This window comes from Ursus arctos, unplaced genomic scaffold, assembly GCF_023065955.2.
Source record: "Ursus arctos isolate Adak ecotype North America unplaced genomic scaffold, UrsArc2.0 scaffold_8, whole genome shotgun sequence".
In the NCBI taxonomy this organism is placed as follows: Eukaryota; Metazoa; Chordata; class Mammalia; order Carnivora; family Ursidae; genus Ursus; species Ursus arctos.
Window position 1 is genome coordinate 12,323,453 of NW_026623100.1, and position 20,911 is coordinate 12,344,363.

General features: G+C 51.5%; 1 long non-coding RNA gene across 1 annotated transcript in view; it reads left to right on the forward strand.

The window, feature by feature from the left end:
* Positions 1 to 521: 521 nt before the first annotated feature.
* The window catches only part of LOC123000251 (uncharacterized), a 65,473-nt gene continuing 45,083 nt past the window's right edge, over positions 522 to 20,911 (forward strand). The window contains exon 1 of the long non-coding RNA XR_007190852.2: positions 522 to 680. This is a non-coding gene — a long non-coding RNA (uncharacterized LOC123000251). The remainder of the gene's footprint in view (positions 681 to 20,911) is intronic.

Below are 20,911 nucleotides of genomic sequence, written 5' to 3' on the forward strand. Positions count from 1 at the left end.
CTGCGGGTTTGTCTCCAGGTCACCCCCACCCTGTCCTCCTTCCAAGCTCAGTCTAACCCTCCTGCCCAGGGAGGGGCGGGGGGCCCTGACTGAGCCTGCAGGCGGCCCTCAGTGGGCCTGGGCTCCCCCAGTTGGACTCATCGAATTGTGTTTGATCAAACTTAAGCATTGGGTGATTAACTTGCTCAGTGGAAACTGGAAACAGTCCCCAGGGGACTGGAATCCTTATTGCAAAAATAAATTTTCCCTCTGGACCTAACTAGCTTTTGTAATCTTGCTTTCTCTTGCATTCTGGCTTTTTTCTTTCTTTCCTTTTTTTTTTTTTTTCTTTTTTGTTCTTTCTAGTATCCCAACCGGCTTTTATCTTCTTGCTTTCCTCCCACCAAGCCCCAAACAAACGTCCCAGTAAACAAACTCTCAGGCCATGCTCTTAAAGAGACAGCGCATGCTTATTGCCAGCTGGACAGCTGATCCTGCTTGGGCGGGGGGGGGGGGGGGGGGGAGTTTGGGGGTGTCAAAGATCACCATGGGACACTCACAGGAAGAAGCTGGCTTAAGGCAGTTTACCAAAAAATTTCCCTAGGAGACATCGTCGCTCCTTTCCCACACCTCGTTGGAAGACAACAGGAGGGAGCACTTGGGTTTCTCTACAGCAGAGGTCTCTGAGCGGTACTGGTGAGGTATGACTATGAGACTATTGTTTTCTTTGTCTCTAGAATCCGAGAGGATTCCTTTCTTTTCAAGGGTGATTCAAAAAAAAGTATTTTCCTGTCAAACTTCCTGCTCCCCCCACTACCAGGCCAACACATCGATAATATCGAACAAAGGGAAAATCTGAGACAAATCTAGCTTGCACACAGCTTTCCTGGAACTTGGCTGCTTGCGACTCGGAGAGGCTCTGGTCTTAATTTGTATTGTTTGTGTGCTGCGGGGTTGGTGCGCTGAAGTCACTGTGGGGTGGGGGGTGAGCGTGTGCGTGAGTGTGCACGTGTGTGTGCACGAGTCTGCACGCGTGCCAGGCTGCTGCCTGGAGGGCCTGTGCCCTGAACGGGGGTCTCCACGGCACTGGGTATGTGGACTAAGATGAGGACGCTTGTCACTTCCCACCCAAATTGTCTGGATTGAAAAGATCGGCGGTTCTTGGAGGGGCTTGGGGGTGCTCTGCTCATCTCCATCCACCAAGTGGCCCAGCCCCGCACGGGAGGCGTCCAGGCCAGGATCCCATGCAGGTCAGGGGGCACCGAGGTCCTGCATCTGTAAGAGCTCCCTGGCAAGGCTGAGCGGCTGGTCCCAGCCCAGGTCTGAGCAGCAGGCGCGTGCGGGGGCCATGGTCCTGCTCCCCACCATGAAGACAGCGCCCCCGCACCCTTTCCTCGTCTCCTGCTTCAAGGGCTGGCCTCCACCTGGCGCAGGCGCAACCGCTGACACCCCCAAACCACAGACTTCTGTGGAACAAAGCCTAACGAAGGTGGCTTTTCCCCTTTAAGAGAATACATTCCTCAGCGGGACAGTGGCCCCCAGGGCTCTCTCCCACTCCCACTTGGAAGCCAGGCAGAAAAATTGCCTGGTGGGCAGGCTTATGGGATTAGTCAACTTTCCCAAAACAGGCCCAGAGGCTCTGGGTCCGAAATGAGTTTTGGTCTGAGCCTTTCCCTGTGATTAGTGACAGATGTGTCAGTGGGCCCTCCCTCCTCCCTCTCCCAGCCTCGCTTCTTCCCTGAGTGCTAGTAACTAGCTATGTTACCTTAATCACAGGCTCCAGAAATCTGGGGAAAGCATGTTTCAGTGAAAATGAGCCCCGTGGTTCAGTGGCTCCAGGGCCCAAAGAGGAAGATATTAGTGATGGGCCCCACAGTCTGTTTTTGCCAATCCCTTTCCATCCCCGCCAGAGAGCAGCCCCCCTGAAGCCAGCCTGTGCTAGAGAAGCCAAGGGGGCTGGTTAGGCTGTGATGGTCTGTAGCCCGTCCAGCTTCTGCCTCCCATTCCTGCTGGCCCTCGTCCCCACCAGGTTTCTGGGCCCAGCTCCCAGAGTCCCCTTACACTCTGAGACAAGCTGACCGGCCCCCCTCCCCAGCCCTCCTTGACCTAGGCCTGTCCTGCAGTCGGTTTGTGAGCTGGCCTGCACTGTTTCCAGAGCTAGTGTTTCCCAGGAAACAAGCTCCTAAAGACCAGTCAGGGGACCATGATGCTGGGACAGTGGGATGTCCACGGATGTCCCTGTGGCAGAAGCAGGACCCAGATCAAAGCCACGGAGGCGTGCTCATAACTCCCCACGTGGGCCCAGTGGCCTTGCCTGCATTTAGAAGTTCCTTGCAGAGAAACTATACACCTACAGCCCATGGCCCTCTGTGGGGTGCTCTCCTCGGGGCTTCTAGCTCTGTAAAGGCTAGAAGTAAGGAAATGGAATTTGGTTCTTTCACTGATGCCGACAATCTCTAGAGCTTGCGGGTACTCTTTTTAGCCCCTCAGCTTCTCAAAAGTCTCCTGGTGGAGCTCACCCGGTGGTCTGGAAGTGAGGTTTTCCTGCCGTGTGCCAGCCGCTGGGGGGCTGCCTGGCCTTGGCTCCTCTGGGCTGCTAACAGCCAGGCCACACCCCGAATCCAGAGTTCTGAGCCTGGGGCAGATTCCAGAGCACAAAAGGACCCAGGGCAGAGTTCCAACAGAGCCCAGAGCTTGGGTGATGCTAACCCCTGACCAGACTGGAATGGGCGACAAGTCTGAGCTCTCCGTCTTTCCCAAAGGAAAGGCTGGCCCTTCTTTCAAGGGTAGAATATAACCTGTGAATAGCTCTCATGAGTAAAAGAAGTACGGCTCATTAAAATGTTAGAGCCAGACAGACATATGTAGACCTCACATTAGCTGCCCGCAGAATCACAGATTTCTGGGTCCTGCCTGAGAGGTTCTGATCCAGTAGGGGTGGCGCCTGAGAATTTGTATTTCCAACAGCTTCTTAAGTGGTGCTGTTGCTGAAAGGGACATGCTCTTAGAACTACAGTGTTAGTCCTCTCCCATTTTACAGATGCAGAAACCGAGGCCGGTGGGAAGAAGCAGCTTGAGCGAGGTCCCCAGGGGTGATGGTGCCCGAGAGTGAAGGTCTCCTGTCTCCCTGGCAGGAGAACTTCCACAGTCCAGCCCTGCCTCGTGGCTGTCAGCCCAGGGCCACACAACTGGTAGCCGGCCCTCCCTGCTGGCTGCCGTGGCCCACTGGGCACTGTTTAGGGCTGGCCGTGACTTAGAAAATGGGTTTGTGCCTGTGGCCCCCCGTTGGTGCTGGAAATGGAAGTGGCGTGTTTTGGCGTGTCTTGGCCTCCAGGCTGAAAACTGTTTATTTGGGCTATTAAGAACACGACTTCAGCTGAACCACAAAATCAGACGGAAACCTTTATCTTGGGTGGCACGCTCTGGGCTTCCTCCCATCCTCTTGCAGGCTTGCAGAGTGGGGCCACATTGGACAGGGTGCATCTGGGAATGATTCCAGGGCCTCCGGCCTCTGCTCTGGAAAGATTAGTCAAGTGTATCGGGGGGCTAGTCTTCTCGGTTGCCTCTATGCTGATGAGGGGAATGGAGGTATTAGGAGGGGACCCAAATTCTTTAATCGGAGACTGCAGGGCCTCTGGGGTCTCTTGAGGTGAGGGTGGGGCTTCTTCTGCAAGTGGCTGAGACATATCTTCTGGCTCATCTTCTGCTACCCGAGTGATCACTGTCTCACATTATCTCCTTGTCCTCCAGCCAAGAAACGGGTGAGTTCACATCACCCACCCCCATTCCAGCACACTGAGGGGGTGGGAGGGCTTGGCTCTGGCACCACCTGGTCCCCCCTTCAGGCCTCACCCCTCTGGGCATTCCTGGGCCTCCACCACAATGAGGGTCCATGGGTAGATAAATCAGGTGTGTGCTTATAACTCTCCTTGAAATTTAAGCTTCTTGCCACACAAAAGCCCAAGCTTCAGCCTCCTCAAGTAGATCCAAGAGGAGCCAGCCCGCTTGGCCTTATCTGGGCATGGCTGGTCACTGTGTTGAGACATGGTCTCACGATTGGGTGCTTAGGGGCTCTGTGTGGGGTGACCGAGATCGCCTCTTTCCTCCAGTTGCTCTCCCTCACCCACTTCCTCCCATGGCAGCTGAACAGGCCCTGCTCTCACACCTTCCAGGACTCCACCAGACACCCACTGGGTCCCTGCAAACACTGATAAGACTCGTTTCTAGAACCTCAGATTTTAAAATTCTACCTCTTATTTTGTTTCTAAATGATTCCTATTAGCAATCTTGTCTCCCTAGCTACACACTGTAGAAACTTCTTAAACTTTTTTTTTTTTAAAGATTTTATTTATTTATTTGACAGAGACAGCCAGCGAGAGAGGGAACACAAGCAGGGGGAGTGGGAGAGGAAGAAGCAGGCTTCCAGCGGAGGAGCCTGATGTGGGGCTCGATCCCAGAACGCCGGGATCACGCCCTGAGCCGAAGGCAGACGCTTAACGACTGCACTACCCAGACGCCCCTACACACTGTAGAAACTTCTTAAGAACTGAGTCTTCTGCCAATCACAAGCCTCCCCACCCCCACCCCTTGCCCCCATGACCCGCCAGGGGTCTGGGTTGGAGCTGATGAGTGATTTTGGCATTCACCACCTTGGCTAATGACCTTGTCACAGGGTGCGCATATGTGAGGGCTGGAGTATGGGGGGCACTGGGACACATCTGAACTCTCTTTATCTGCCTCAGCAGCTGCCTTGGGATGCACCCCCCACCCCAGCGCCCCCCTCCCCAACACACACTGGAAATGGGGTGAAGGGGCCAAATGCCCAGCAGTCGAGAGGGTAATGTCTCCCTTTGGGAAATGACTTCTCACACTCTGCCCAGGGTGGATTCCAGAGAAGAGGGGGAGGGGGGCGGCCAGAGTGTCAATGGAAACAGTGAAATCTCCAATCTGTTTCTCCATCCTGGCTCCAATCCCATTTTTTTTTTTTTTAAAAGAAGTGCAGCAAAGAAAATAAACCTGCCTGGGGCTGAGCTGAGGGTGGAGGAGGTAGAAATTAGGCAAGAGCATGAAGAATTCTGCATCGTTTCACAATTGGTCCATTGCTCCCGTATTCATACAGACCAGTAAAGACGATGGAGATAGTGGGATTAGAATGATAGAGAAGCAGCAGCAAAACAGAGTGTGAAGCTGGGGAGGACACCGTGGGTTACCCGTTAGCCTGCCAGACCAGCGGCTCAGGGAGGTGAGGGCCCTGGCCACTCCCTCACAGGCCTCCTGGTCCAGCCCACCAGCCTCCGTTTCCACCTGGGCAGCTGGAAGGTTCTGACTGTGAGCAGGCCCTTTCCCAGGTTGGGCCCTCACCATGCCCCGTTTCCTGGAGAGGCTGCGGTGGTTTTCTAAGTTGCTAGCTGAGGGGCCTGGGGGGGATAATGGAGGCCTGCCTGGGAGTGGAGGCTGCAGCTTCGAGGCTGGGGAAGGAGGGCCAGGGGGCTGAGGAAGGAGACAAACTGGGGGAGGTGGCTCTGCAAATCTTGTCCTGTGACCTTACGCTCAGTAGACATTCCTTTGCTCTCTACAGAACAGGGAACAGTCCCAGACCAAGGAGTTTGCTCAAGATCACACAGTTCTTAATTGGCAGAGCTGGGCCTTGATAGCCAAGCCTTGCTCCCCAGTCCTCTGTGACCCCATGGGGCCCAGGGCCCTCCTGGGGGATGCGGCCTGCCTCACGGAGCCTAGGACAGGCTGGGGCAGGGGACCGCCAGAGGCCTTGCCTCTGTCTCCCAAGGCGGTGTGGATGGGGTGGTCCTGGCTCTGAGGGCCGCCTGGCCTCCTTCGGGGGTCGTACTGCTCCCCGCAGAGCCGAGCCCACACTCTATTTATCTGGGCAGGCCCGACTCCTCACCAGAGGTGTGAACATGCCCAGGTGTTGGGACCAGAATGAGGCACTTTAATGGACAAGTTGGAATCCGTTTGTGAGCAATAAATTGGCCCAGTCCCTGGGGCCATTTTCCATCATAAATCTGAAGAAGTTGACTCTGCAGATCCTCAGCACTGGAGCCATTTCCAGGGCAACAAGAAGGCTGTGGGGACTCTCACGGGGCGAGGCCAGCAGGGAACTGAACCCCTCCCCGCCCGCCTGCCCTCCTGCCCCCACCAGTTTTGGCAGCGGGGGTCCTGCCTTCCTCTTTGAGAGTGTGTTCTGGTCTTCCAGGGCGTGCACGAGCCTGGTTATCCTCGCATCACCTAGCCGGCTGCCTCCAGCCCCTGGCTACGCCTCCTGCTGCCTCCCCGTAGGTTCGGGGCAAGGGTCTCTCCTGGGGGTGTCATCTGTGCCCGCAGCTTCGGGGAGCACGCTCGGAATCTGACCTCAGAGCTGCTTTTCTCGCTCAGACTTCTTTTCCATGTTTCCATGTTTCTGCCGGAAAGGTTCTGCGTGTCCTGGAAGCCGCTCAAACTCATGCCGTCCAACCAGAACCCATTCTTCCCGTGTCCCCCACTCCACCCCACCAGCGGGCACAGTCTTTCTGGAATTGCCTTTGGCACTTCTCTCTCCTTAGTATCCCAGGCACCCCGGAGTTCTTCTTCTTGACCCCAAGAAGTCGCGTCTCCATCTTCCCTTCCCCATCCCTCTTGAAATCCCATGTATTGGATTGTTTCTTGTAGGGGCCTCCCGACTGTCTTCCCGCTTCCAGTCATATAGTTCATATTCCTGAGCAATCATCCCAAAACCAGGCCCGGAGCATGTTACTTCCTGATTCCAAAACTCTCAATGGCTCCCCAGTGCCTCCAAATTACCCCCCAAACTCTTCAGCATAGATTCACAGTCCCCACCTTGAATTGACTCCCAACCCCGCTTTCCCGCCTGGTTGCGCACTCTTGCTCCTTAGAACCTGTGTGTTGCAACTGTTCCAGACCCCCCCCCCCCATCAGCCTTGTACTTACTGACTTCATGGCGTGCGTCCCACGTGCCTTCTGCTTGGTGTGGACAGTCCCGCCCCTGCCCTGCAGAAAGTCCCACCCTTTGTTCAAGATTCCGCCCAGACATGGAACACCCAAACCCAAATGATGGTTAAGACCTTGGGAGCCAGACCCAGACTAACTGGAAAAAGACCCACTTCTATTAATTCTAGTGTTGGACCTTTTGTCACTTAACCCTTCTATGCCTTGGTTTGCTTATCTGTAAAATGGGTGTAATAGCAGTAGGGCCTGCCTCACTTGGTATTTGAGGATTAAGTGAGACTGGGTATAAAGTGGAAGAGTGTCTGACATGTGGTCAGCACTGTATGTGTCTAAGAATAGCTATAGCTAAGAATACCCCAGATTGCGAAGCTTCCTCTGATCCCCTAGGCCAGACCTCCAGACTTCAGAGCATTTCCTTAACACTGCTAACAGCACTGACCACATTTGCCTGGTTGTGGACTCAGAATCCTTTGATGACAGGGGCGCCTGGGTGGCTCATCTGGTTAAGAGTCTGCCTTTGGCTCAGGTCATGATGCAGGGGTCCTGAGATCGAGCCCAGGGTTAAGCTCCCTGCTCAGCCAGGAGTCTGCTTCTCCCTCTGCCCCTACCCCTGCTTGTGTGTGTGTGTGTGTGTGTGTGTGTGTGTGTGTACACATATGTGTGCATGCATGTGCTCTCTCTCTCTCTCTCAAATAAATGAATAAAATCTTAAAAAACAACAACAAAACCCTTTGATGGTAATTGGGCAATTGTCGGAAACCCACTGAGCCAAACAAGGGGACTTTTATCACAGACTTCGGGGTGGGTCTTTGGCACCCAAGGGCAGGAATGCAGCAGGACCTTCAGAAGCCCTGGTGTTGGCAGCTGGAAGCTGGAAGCTGGCTGGGGCAGCATTATCTCTCAGAACATCCACTTAATTGTTTTCTTTGTAGACTGTAGCCTTGAAAACTTGACTGAGCTCTGCTGCCCACAGCACCCGAGAGTGCACACCACTGTCCAACGTGAAAAGATGGGATCTCCCTCTTGGCCCCAGTTCAGGAGCGTAAGGGAAGGAGGGGAGGTCACGTTATACAGAATTATTGCTGTGGTGCCGCTCTATGGGAGAGGGAATGAAATTCTGGGGGTCCATACCCCCAGACTGCAAACTGGTCCCTCAAACCTGTTTCCCCATCTTTCTTAGTAATAGAACTCCCAGTTTTTGCTGTCCTGAATAAAGACTACATTTCCCAGCCTCCCCTGCAGCTGGATATGGCCACGTGACTAAGTTCTGGACGAAGTGTCATTAAAGGGTAAGGAATGCCCTTCCTTGCTTCTTCCTAGTAGCGGGACTCTGGAGCCAGACTGAGTTAAACTCCCGGCCCTGAGTTGAAATCCACCTCGTTGTGTGACCTTGGGCAAGTTACATAATCCTCTTGTGCCACAGTTTCCTTAGCAATAAAATAGAGATGAAAATAATATTGACATAATAGGGCCATTGTCAGGACTCCATGAATGAATATTTGAAGAGTGACTTGAATGGCTCCTGGCACATAGGATGTGCTCTCTCAGCCTGGCTCCGGCGGGGGATGGGGATATTGACGAAGAGGAAGATGGCTGGACTGGAGCTTAAGGAGCACGTGCGGTGGTGAGCGAGACCCCTACGCTGAGGGTGTCCTGAACCCTGAACGCTTGTTGAGCCACAAAACCAGCCTGGACTGCTTGCCTCTGACCGTGTTCCTAGGTGAGAGCAAGACACTTCTGCCTTGGTGAAGCCACTGTCGTTTGGGATGATCTGGTTACTTGCAGCCTAACCAAAGCCTAAATGATGCGGGGCCTTGTAGGTCCAGCATACAGCTCCGTCCACTGCGTCGTGTGTGTCTTTCCGTGCCCGCTGAGGTACATTCTTTCAAGACAGGATAGCTTTCTGTGCTATCCTTGTGCTGTTTATACTTCTTATAAAGTCCTGCTCACAGTAGGTGTTCAGTAAGTACGGAATGATGGGGGAAATGATGCTAAAAAGGGTTGTTCTGGCTAGACAGACTCCGTCATAGTCTGAAACCTCCAAGGGAGTCTTTGTTGGCCGGTTGCAGGAAATCGGTGGTAATAAAGAACAGGCATCATCCGGGATAATGTGTGGTGTTCTAAGGACAAGTGCGTTATATTGTTTAACCTTTACAACCACTCTGTGGAATACAGTACTCCCAGCAGCCTCATCTCACAAATGAGGAAACTGGGCTTCGGAGAGATGGGGGTCAAGGTCTTAGATCCGGACAGTAGAGCCAGGACTCAAACTCAAGCAGTTTCACTCCAGAGACTGGGGGCTTAACAGCTCTGCTAATGAAACTGTCTCCAGGGCTTTTCTCCCATGAGCCCTTTGGAAAGGAAGTTGAGATCACCGAGGAGCCCTTGCTTCTCATTCTACTCTGAAGGTTTGTCTGGAGGACTGAGCTTCAGGGGGGAAATGTCAGGGTTTTCCTGACGTCAGTGGGGTGAAGATCTACTCCGACTCTGAGCCCCTGCATGAACCCAACCTCTCTCTCCCCCGGACTGGCGGAGCATTTTTGTGGCCATGACCAGCAGCTGGTCCGACTGGCCGATCTTTGGCAAATCGTGGCTGTGGCCGTTTGCTTCATTCTGCTCCTGCCTGTTGTGTGATTTTCAGCGTCTTACGTCCTGTTAGGGTGCTCCCATGTTGTCTCCGCAAGAAAAGCTTCATTTTGAAAGATGAAAGTAAAGAATGAGAGACTGTCCTTTCGTGGTGAGATTTTAAGCAATAGAGATTTTGGGGTTGGAGAACTTCCTGCTCCCTCTCAAATCACTTCTCCCTGGGTTTCCCCTCCTCCTCTTCCTCCTTCTTCTTCCCCTTCCTCTTCCTCCTCTCTCCTCCCTCTCCTCCTTCTAACCACTTCACATCCCCCTCTCTTTTTCTGACCACAGAGTCCACGTGTCCTTCATGGCCCACTTTTAGTCCCTGGTCCAGGAGGACCTTCCTGCCTGTTCCCAGGCCCGAGGGCCATCCCTGTCACCCTGACCGCCCCTGGCTCAGGGCTCGCTGGCATTTATAGTCAGGTCTGTGCCCTTCAGAATCTCTTCACACACTGGGCCAGTCCTCCAAAGGCTGCTTATGTCTTTAGTTTTGTTGCACGGTTTGCTCTCAGAGGACCGAGGCCACGTCGAATTGCCAGGGATGTTGCTGAAGGAATTTCTACCTTGAGAAGTCTTCCTCAGTCTCAGGGAAGTCTCTGTGACCTCTTCAGTCTCTTCCCACCCTGAGTTTGAAAGATTCTCTACTCTTCCTTGCATTTCCCCCATGGTGCCTGATTCAGTGTTGGGTAACAGGTGCTCAGGAAGGATTTACGGGGCTAAGTCTTCCTCTTTCTGGAAGCGAATGTGAAGGGCCGTTGAGCAATGGTGGAAAAGCTGTCCTGTTTTCAAAGATCTCCCAACAAGGAGGCAACACACTTTCAGGCTTTGGGGATTCGTGCTGTTTTGTGACCACTTGGTCATGCTCCACTGGGGGCTCTGGGTCCCCCTCTGGCCTGGCTGGCCTTGACCAACACTCCTGTGGTCCAGTTTCTAGGCTGGAAACCACAGGTGGCCCTTCCTGAAATGATTCAACATCCAACTTGGACTCAGCACCAGCCGCTCCCTGCTCGCTCCAGGTGGTCAGTCCCAAAGGACCAGGCCAGGACCACGGAGGTCCCAGCTTTTCTCAGAAAGATCCCACTGCCAACCAGGGACAGCCACGGCAAAAATTCGGCAAAAGGCAAGCACATGCACTTTCAAGCCATGGCTTCGTGCTTCCTGTCCCCATGGCCTCGTTCTGCCACCCTTCATGATACCCAGATGGAGGGAGTTCATCTCGGACAGAAACACCTGTTTTACCCTGTGACTTTCTCCAAGACTCAGGTCTACAACCACCAGAAACCTGCTTGGAAGGGGTCTCAGGGAGGGCACACCTTGCCCTGCTGGAACCTGGACCTCTGACTGCAGCACTCCTGGAAAACGTGGTCCTACCATGAGCCCATTCTAGACAAAGCCAGAGGAGGCGTTTGGGCCTGTGTTTGAGTTTGCACTGTGACCTGGTGTTCAAAGGCCCTCTGGCACCCTCGGAAATGGCACCCATGTCCCCGGCATTCAGCTCAGTATCTTCTTGCCTGCCTCTTTCATTCCCACAAAACTCTGGGCCACAGGGTGGAATGAACGGAGTCATGACTGAAGGCACAAGTGGAAACCAAGACCCTTTCCTTCACATTTGCTTGAGATCCCAAGACTTCCACATCTTGCCAAGCCCGAGTTATCCATTCCTGGGCGCACTGCATCCACTCCTGGAATGGCGTCAACGCCCTTCACCCCTGCCACACACTCCCCAACACTGCCTTCCCTACTCCAGAGCCCTCAGAGACCTCTTTTCCTCCTTTGAGCTCCTAACTCTTGACACGTGCACCACTCTTGAGTTGCATTCCACACTGTGACATTGTTTATTGTCTCATGTGGCTATGAAGTGTTTGTGTGTTTATTTTCCATCCACTCTCTGCACACTTTAGTCCAGCTCTGTCTAACAGAAATATAAGCTGAGCTACATATGCAATTTTAAAATTTCCATAATCACATTAAAAAAGTAAAAGAAACAGACCAAATTAGTTTTGATAATGTATTTTATTTAACCCAATGTATCAAAAATAAATGGGAACAATATAAAAAAATTATTGAGATATTTTACCTTTTTCTGGTACAAACTCTTCAAAATCTAGTACGTATTTTACACTTGTAGCACATATTAATTTACCTGCTAAATTCTCATGGAAAACTCCTTATCTGTATTTAGATTTAACGATGACTTCTCTGTTTTTCTTCCATCTGCCAAATATGGAACCAGGGCCTCTTCTTGGCAGCTCTAAGATGGAGCCATACAACCAAAGGAATTCTGGGAATTGTAGTTCCCAGCCTCTCTTGGTGCCACAGAGGAGAATGTAGAAAAAGATGGTGGTACTAATGAACTGACAAGGGGCAATCTGGCTCATTATTCCATTGGATGAACACTCCTAGGAGTAAGTGGGAAGCGTTGCCAGTTGGGAGGAGTCGCAGAAGCAGAGCAAATGCAGGGAAGGAAAGGGAGGCAGTAAATACAGCCGGGCCCCTGACTAAGCCCAGAGGAGAGGAGTCTCTGGTAGTGGCAGGGGAAGCAGAGGAGGAGGAAGATGGAAGGAGAACAGTGGGTCTCTGTAGGGCTGTGAGTGTTCTGGGCATCCGGATGCTCCAGTGTCACAGGTGGCCGGGGTTGTATCTCACTGACATCCACATGGGAGGATGCTCACGTTTGTCTCTCTCCCTGACTCTGGGTGCTAAGATTTCCTGGGACAAAGGTGTGCTCCGAGGTTTCAGATACTCTATGAACTCAGAGGCTGTGGGAATCCCCCCTCCTCCAGGAAGGCTTCCCAGTCAACAACCCCTTCAGCCTGAACCCCTTGGTTTTTTTTTTTTTTTAAGATTTTTATTTATTTGTTTGACACAGAGAGAGAGCCAGCGAGAGAGGGAACACAAGCAGGGGGAGTGGGAGAGGAAGAAGCAGGCTCCCAGCGGAGGAGCCTGATGTGGGGCTCGATCCCAGAACGCTGGGATCACGCCCTGAGCCAAAGGCAGACTCTTAATGACTGCGTCACCCAGGTGCCCCTGAACCCCTTATTTTGATGCTTTCTCACACATACACTCTCATGGCTCGTTTGCTGTTCGGCATGTGCTATGTCCCTCCAGGTAGCCCTTTGGGGACAGAGGCCGAAGCTATCTTCTATATCCCACACATCCTGGAAGGTGCTCCACACAGCTGGGCTGGCCTGAGCGAGGGCAGAGGCCAGCAGGGAAGAACTCTGGCATCACTAGAGCCACCAAAGCTGCCCCTGTCACCGATGGGCAAGGGTCTGGAAGAAGGGACAAAAGTCCATCAAAGGCCACTTCCCTTTAACCTGGGGCAGCCAATCTGAATGAAGACTTGAAGAAGCAAACGTGGCTGAAGGAAATCAGAGATCAACAGGAATCAACCCTTAGGCTATTGAAAGGAGAAAGGCAAACAAAACCTGCATGTGTTGGGGGTGGGGCCCGGTTGCCATGGCACTGAGGGCACTAGGCCACTCTCACCAGGGCTGGGCCAGGCAGGGGTGAGGCTTTGCGAGGGAATCTCCTGTAAGCAGCCAAGTCCTCTAGGGGAGGCTGGCACTGCATCAGAACAACTGTCTTGTAAAGAGGAGACCCCCAAGAAAGGACACCAGCTTCTGACAAGTGAGGGAGCCACTCACCTCTTTTCCTAGGCATTCACTCCAGATATTGGAAGTATAGTAACTATGACCTTTCTGTTCCTTCTTAAGAACTTTGGGCCTAGGCTAAATAGGGGCTAGAGTCGATCTAGTCAGTGCCATCATCTTGCAGATGAGGAAACCAAAGTGAGTTTGAGGTCAGGTTGGAGGTGGGGTCTAGTCTCCTGGCTCCTCCCCAAATGCTGCTTCTTCCTTTGGTCGTTTTATTTGTCTCACCTCAGATAGTCTCTCTTTTGTCCTCTCTCAGGACTGGGATCCTTTTTCTGATACTTCATCATGTGGAGAGAGAGCATTCTCCATGTTGATTTCAGCAGCATCAGAGCGAGCTTTGAGTGATGGGTGCATTGGAGGACGTTATAACTGGCTTAGTCGGGTCTCATCTAGTGATCTGGAGAGGAGCACACATGGGGCAGAAAGTCAGACCCCATGGGGCTGTTGAGACATCCAAATGGCCAAAGTCAGACCATGGTACTTTAAGCAACGAAATAGGGTGGGTTTGACAAGACAGGTCTTCAGAGACTCCCCTCTACCAACCATACTTTGTGCTTGCAATTCCAGTGTCTGGCACCAGATGGCAGTGTTGTTCTGTTATGAATTTTAGACAGCTTGCTATTCTGAGAAAGGTTTTCAATTTAATTCATTCATTCATTCATTCATTCATTTCGACAAATATTTACTGAGTGCTTACAATATGCCAAACACTTTATAGGTACTGGGGATATAGTAGTGAACTAACAAAAAGCTGTGACCTCTTGGCACTTACATTCTTGTACAGAGAGAGGATGAATAAATGAGAAAAGCATTTGGTATATCATTGGTGCTATGAAGAAAGATAAAGCAGAGAAGGGGAAAGGAGGGCTTGGATGGGGGGACATTGTGAAGTTAAAGGGGAGATCAGAGATGATAAGAGCATAGAAACTGATAGCTGGGAAAGGCTTTGGAGCTTTTAGGCAGCGGGTAGAACACAGAAGCAGAAAATGTTTGCATAGGAAGGGGCTATAGAGGGGGTTATGTTATATTTGACAGATGGGGAGACTGAGGCTCAGAGAGGGACAGTGACCTGCCCAAGGTGGACAATCTGGAAGGTAGAGGCTGGCAGCCTTGAGTTCTAGGCCCGTTGTAACCTTCCCTGCCTCGCCCACCTCCTCTCAAAACCCATCTTGGTCCTGTGAGGACCCGCCCTCAATCTGGCAGAGACGATGAACTCATGAACTCACCAAACACTGTTTGCTTCTCTTCTTGAGAACATTTTCTAGCCTACCTTGCAGTTACCAAGTTCTGGTCAATGGATGTTGGGCAGGAGTGATAAACACCAATTCCTCCAGACTTCCTGCAGGATCTTCCATGGGCTCCCCCTTTCCCCATCTGTGCAGTTAGAAGCACAGGATTCCAGAGCCTGGGAGGATAAGAAAGTCACTAACGGGAGGGAGACTGGGGGCCGCTGGGTGGCTCAGTCAGTTAAGTGTCTGCTTTCGGCTCATGTCATGATCCCAGAGTCCTGGGATGGAGTCCCATGTCAGGCTCCCGCTCAGTGGGGAGCCTGCTTATCCCTCTCCCTCTCCCTCTGCCCCTGCCCTCACTCGTGCTCTCTCTCTCAAATAAATGAATAAAACCTTAAAAAATAAAAGAAAAGAAAAAGAGGGAGAATGGGTCCCTGGATGACTGCATGAAACCACGGCTGGATGACCCTGTTTTGGACTGTGGCATGAGCAAGCCCCATGTGGACAGCACCAGGGACAACCATGGATTGACAGGTAAGTCATTGAGATGTGGGGGTTGTTCGTTACAGCATCTGGCTTACCCTAACTATTACACCCTCGTGACTGAACCTAACTGAATATATGTCCACCAGCTGTAGCTTCCTACATTGTCCGTAGGGGACGCCCTGCTGTTTCTGTCTGCCTGCGCGGAGCCCTTTTTTCTTTGCTTGATCATAGCTCCCGTTTTTATCAGAGGAGCCATCCCTCTTCCTGGTGAAGCTCTTTCTCATGGGGCCTCCCTACCATCACCCAGAGGGTGGCATGTGACCCAAGTGGCCATTCTGAGTACACAGGCCCCTTGGCCAAGTAATTGGTTCAGGGGCAGATACATAATATGATAAGTCTTGCTTGAGATTCAAGCTTTGGATGCTGGAAAGAGAGTCTCTCCCCCTCTAAGATACTGAACAATGGGAAACAAGAGAGCCTGAAGCTGCTGGAGCCATTGCCCAAGGACGCAAGAAAGAAGCCGATAGAAGAATGAAACCAACACAGAGAGGAAAGAAGGCCAAAGAGCCAGAGAGAAAATCTGACTCTACCACATCATTCTAGTCTTGCCAAAAGCCCTGCCGACCTTCAGTTTTCCTGTTACAAGAGCCAATTACCTTCTTAAGAAGAAAACTAATCCAGTTTGGATTTCTGTCACTTAGCGCAGAAAGAGTTCTGATTAATAAGTAATTATAGAACTAAGATGTATTGAGACCCACTGCTCATGTTCTGAGCTACAGACCACGATCCAATGACAAGTAAATCAACACCACCCGCTAGGACCTCCTGTTCCCACAGACGGAGATGTGTGGCAGGTGGGCTCGAGGCCAACGTGAATAGCGGAACAAGCTGTTGACAAGCTGGGTCTCCTTTTTCCACCTTTTAGGTTGCTGGCTTATCAGGATACAAGAGGAAATATGCACCTTTTCCTTTACCCTTCTGGAAGAGTTGGCTTTTGAGTTCTTGAGGTTTGAGCTTTCCTTATCACGGTGAGGGAAGTAACAGTCTTTGGTCTGTGTTTCCGGCCAAATGGAGAAGTTGTCAGGCAGGGGTGGGCTGCCCTGAGATTTGGGGGGGCCTGTGCCCATCTGGTGGTTTAACGAGGTGTCTATCAGGAGGCCCAGGAGAGGAGTATGGCCTTTAGGGGAGCAAAGGGGAGAAGTGTTGGTGTTCCTGTGGGGCCTGGGGACATGGACACCAGAGATTGGCCCCCATAGCATTGCTGAGGTGGGCAGGGGATGCTCTGTGCCTATGAGAACTGGACCCCAAGAGCCGACGCTCGGAAACCTCGAGGAAGGTCCCAGGTCAAGACTGCCTCAGGGTAGAGGCTCCCCCTCAGCATGGACCATGTGGGCAGCCAGGGTCAACCATGGATTGACAGTTAAGGCCCACGAAATAGATTTTCATGGGTGGGGCAAACCCTAGGGCCCTCCTATAACCTTCTTCACCAACTCTCTATAACGTTGACAAACCCAGCTTTAGTTGGATGAAATTTAATCGGGGAAATTTTAAAATACAGTGTGTCTCGAATCCTAAATTTTGTGGAGTGATTAGTATCTGTATATATTTAATTACCAAGTGTTACCAATGATGGAGGGAACTCACAGAGCTCCGCGAATCCGTGTAACAGGGAATCTGCCCAATTCAGTGGGAATAAATGAATTGTTTTTTTTCTCAGTGGGGAACTTATTCTAGAAAACCTCCTTGGGTAGTTTAGTCTTAGACCAGATGGAACTGGAGACTCTCACAGTTCCCGGAGTTTACTTTTTATCAAGACAAATAATAATCACTTATTATGTGCAAGAGCTTCAGGCTCTCTTGATTCCCATTGCTCGGTATTTTAGAGGAAGAGAGGCTCTCCAGAATCTAGGAACCGAATCTCAAGCAAAACTGACTGGTGTCTCAGGTTGCGTGCCCGTCGCTGAACCAATCAGTTAACCAAGAGGATTGTGTACTTGGAACAGCCCAGCCTGTTCACTCCCCACGACAATCTCTTAAGATGAGTATCACTATCCCCATTTTACTGATGAACAAACTGCTGTGGAAACAGGTTAATTTGCTTGTCCAAATTATTATTGTTTACCAACATCTCATTCCCCTTTCTTTCCGGGAACATGGATGGACGGTACTTTTCAGCCCTCTTGAAGTTAGATGAGGTGATGTGACTTTCCACAGCCAATGAAATGTGAATGGACGTGATATAGGTCTAACACTTGACCCCCTCGTTTTCTCCCCTCTCCACAGTGATTAGGGAAGGCTGTGTCGATATGGTGTGGACCACAGGGTCTTCACATGGAAGACAGCGGCACAGAGTCATTAGACATGGAACAAGGCTTTGCGTGTGGGAGTACGTCTTTGTTGTTTCAAGCCACTGGGACCTGGGGGCTGTCTGTTACTGTGGCATAACTTAACCTATCCTGATTAATGTAAACCTCACTCAATTACTAAGTAGCAGAGCTAGAATTTGAACCAAAATGTGTCAGACCCCAGGGGTGCCTTGGTGGCTCGGTCAGTTAAGCATCTGCCTTCAGCTCAGGTCATGATCTCATGGGCCCTGGGATCAAGCCCTGTGTCAGGCTCCCTGCTCAGTGGGGAGTCTGCTTCTCTCTCTCCCTCTTTCCCTTTCCCATCCCTTCCTCATGTGCGCATGTACTCTTTTTCTCAAATAAATAAATAAAATCTTTTTTTAAAAATTGAATGTATAGTACAAAGAGTTTCCATACATCCCTTGTGGCCCATATACATTCCCTCTATTATTAGCAATGAGCATTAGTATGGCACTTTAGTTACAATTAATAATCCAATATTGATAGATTATGACTAGCTGAAGTCCATGCTTTATTCAGCGTCCCTTTGTTTTTACCCAACATTCTCTTTCTGTTCCAGGAATCCATCCAGGATATGCCACATTACATTTAGTCACTGCATCCCTGTACAGACATGGCAGTTTCTCCAACTTCCCTTGCTTTTGAGGAGTGCTGGTCGGGTATATTGCTGGATGCCTCTTTACACGAATTTGTTGAATACCAGTTTCTCTGAAGATTAGACTGGGGGTTTGAGGTTTTTGAGCAGGGATATGTTTAAGGCTTTTTCTAGGTAATTCTAAATGGCAGCCGGGGTTACCCAGATGATTAGCTCACAAGGGACAGACTCCTGCTTCCCCCAGGGCCGGGCACCAAGACAGACCAGGAAAACTTACTGATTGTCTGTGACAAGGTTCAGCTCTCCTCCTTGCCCTGGAATCTCTGATGCAATGAACCTTGTGATGCTTCGTTGAGGAAATTGAGGCTATTCTTTCACCATCCAGCATGGGGACAGCCTTGTCATTCTGGGGGGGGGGGTGTGGATGAGCAGCCCCTAGGGAAGAGGGATGTCCCCACAACCCCAGGGTGACCAGCCAGAGGACCTAGCAAGAGTCTGGGAGGTAGTGAGCTCTTGTAACAACAGAGAAAACATTCATGGCCGCCTTGTCTGATCTTCAGCTACCCTTCTAAAATAAAACACTGTGTTAATTTACCACCCAAAGGCCATTCTCAACTCTCTTCTCTCTTGCCCTCTTCTGATCATAGAGGCTGAAAAAGAGATGCTTTCCCAGCCTCCTCAGTGACTCAAAAGATTCATGTAACCCAGTTCTGGTTCACAAGGTACAAGAAAAGCTTGCGACGAGTTGTAGGGACTGTGGGGGTTTTAGGGAGCAGGGAAAGCTTCTGAGAAAGATTTTTTTTTCATCCCTGATCAAATAAGAAAAGTACATGAAGAGAGCTCTTTCCACTTTGACTTTCACCCTACATCCTCACTTTGGAGGGAGTCTTAAGAAGATGTGATATCTGGCGCTATGGCAGCCATCTTGCAACCATAAGGAGCAAAACACAATTTAGACGCTGACCCAGAGCCCTGGCATCTCGGAGTGGCAAAGCCAGCTTGATAACTGCCCACCTCAAGACTTCTTAGTAAGCAACACTTCTTATGCTTTAAGTTCCTATTAGTCAGAGTTTCTATTTCTTGCAGAAAAACACACAAGCTCTGTGAGGGTAGGCAGGTAGGCATCATCCTTAGAGTATAAGGATAACTTCCCTGAGAAGTTAGGGACTTGCCTGAGACGTTCTGACATGGAAAGGCATGCTCTCTGGGGGTCGCTGAGTGAAGAGTGGGCATGGGTGTGCGTGAGACTGAGGATGACCTGGAATACCAGGAAAGGAGTGGGGAGCTTGAGGGCAGGGGTAGGCAGAGGAGTCACAGGGCAGGTTGGGGGCCCTTTGGCCAGAAAGCACGCATGCAGACTCACAGGTGAAACAACAAAGGGCAGCTGGCCTTCCAGCGGGGCCTTCCTCGTGCTGTCTCCAGACAGCCTGCAGGAAGGAAGGAAAGGCAGTGGCTGGGATTCAATGTAGACCAAAAGGACCTAAATTTAGATCAGACGTCCAAGGAGACGCTAGGAAATCCCCTCGAGATTCTCTTTCCTTCTGCAGCAGGGCCCTCCAGAGGCACATCCAGCAACAGCGTCTTATGTGACACCCCCCCGCCCCAGCTGGCCTTGATGCGGCAGGGGCAAGAACATGTCATTACCAGGTGAGGCGACCAGGGCGCAAAGCCATTCGTGGAGTCAAGTCTAGAACTCTGGTCTCCGGGGCCCTGGTCTCAGCCATGTCTCTGGGAGGGGAAAGAAAAGTAATGTTCGTTGGTCTCCATGGTGTGAATGCTCCCCCTGCAGCTGATTTTTGGTCCCTATCCTGCCCTGACCTCGGCAGGGGTGTTCCAGCTGTTGGCCCACAACTCGATACCGCACGTGCGTCCCTGACCTCACCTCTGATTTGCCTGCTCTGCTTTCTCCTAATCCTGACCCCAAATTCCTGTCCCTAGCCCATCTGGGTAACTTGCTGGATGGCTTGTCGTGGGACCCATTCCCCTCTACCTCAGCCACAGCTCTCTCCTGTCATTGCCGGCCCACCTGGGTTGACCCTGGGGCCTCATACCTGGGATGACGGTAGATCCCACGAGCTGGAAGTGGGTGTCTAGATGGTTGCAGATGAAAAGGGCCTGGGTACTCACTCTGAATTCCTTCATTTTCCAAAGGTCACACCTTTCCCTCACAGAGCTCAGAGACCCTCTGGAAGTCTAGATTCCCTCCTGTCTTCCTAAATGCAAACGTCTCCTGCCTGCCTTCACCTTCTCTCCTTCACTGAGCAAAAACACCTGTCTCGAGTTGACCCACGGCTCCTCCAGCTCTGTCCTTCCAACCATTGCCCTGGATCCTGAAGATCTGGCCATCTGGTGTGTGCTGCTGCTGTTCCATGCCTAAAACCTGTCCTCCATGCCCTCTCTCTGCCTTCTATGAACGTCTTATCACAATGGCACGATGCAACCCTAACCCCCACTGCCACAGTCTAGGTCAAGGCTCATTACCTCCCTCCCACCCCTGAAGTCTCTCTGCATTTTCAGCTGAGCTCCTCAACCTGCGTGAGTATCACTTCCTCCAGGAAGGCTTCCCTGATCTCCACTCTCCTTCTCTCAGGACTGGCTGTCTTATTGTTCTGCATCCCGAGCAAACCTTGATTGCAACTCTCCTTCCACTGCATTAGAGCCATTTACTTGCTCGTCACTCCCATCAGGCAGTGGTTTCTTGGGGAGAAGAAACTATATCACTTCATCTTGGAGCCTTACACAGTGCCTGGCATGCGTCAGGTACCCATAAACACAGGTTGCTTTGAGGACTTCGGTGGCCATTTCTCTCGTAGCATTCCGAAAGCACTTCCTGTTGGAGGGCCTCTCAGCTCCTCTACTAGACTGGAAGTTTCTTAAGGCCGGGAACCTGTCCTGTTCCTTGGAGTCCCTCTCAACACGGGACTTCGGGGAGGTCCTGTGGCTGGGCACAATGCAGACTTGGAGGAGGAGGGTGGGCAGAATGAGGGGTGTGCCTCACATTTCTTCACGCACACC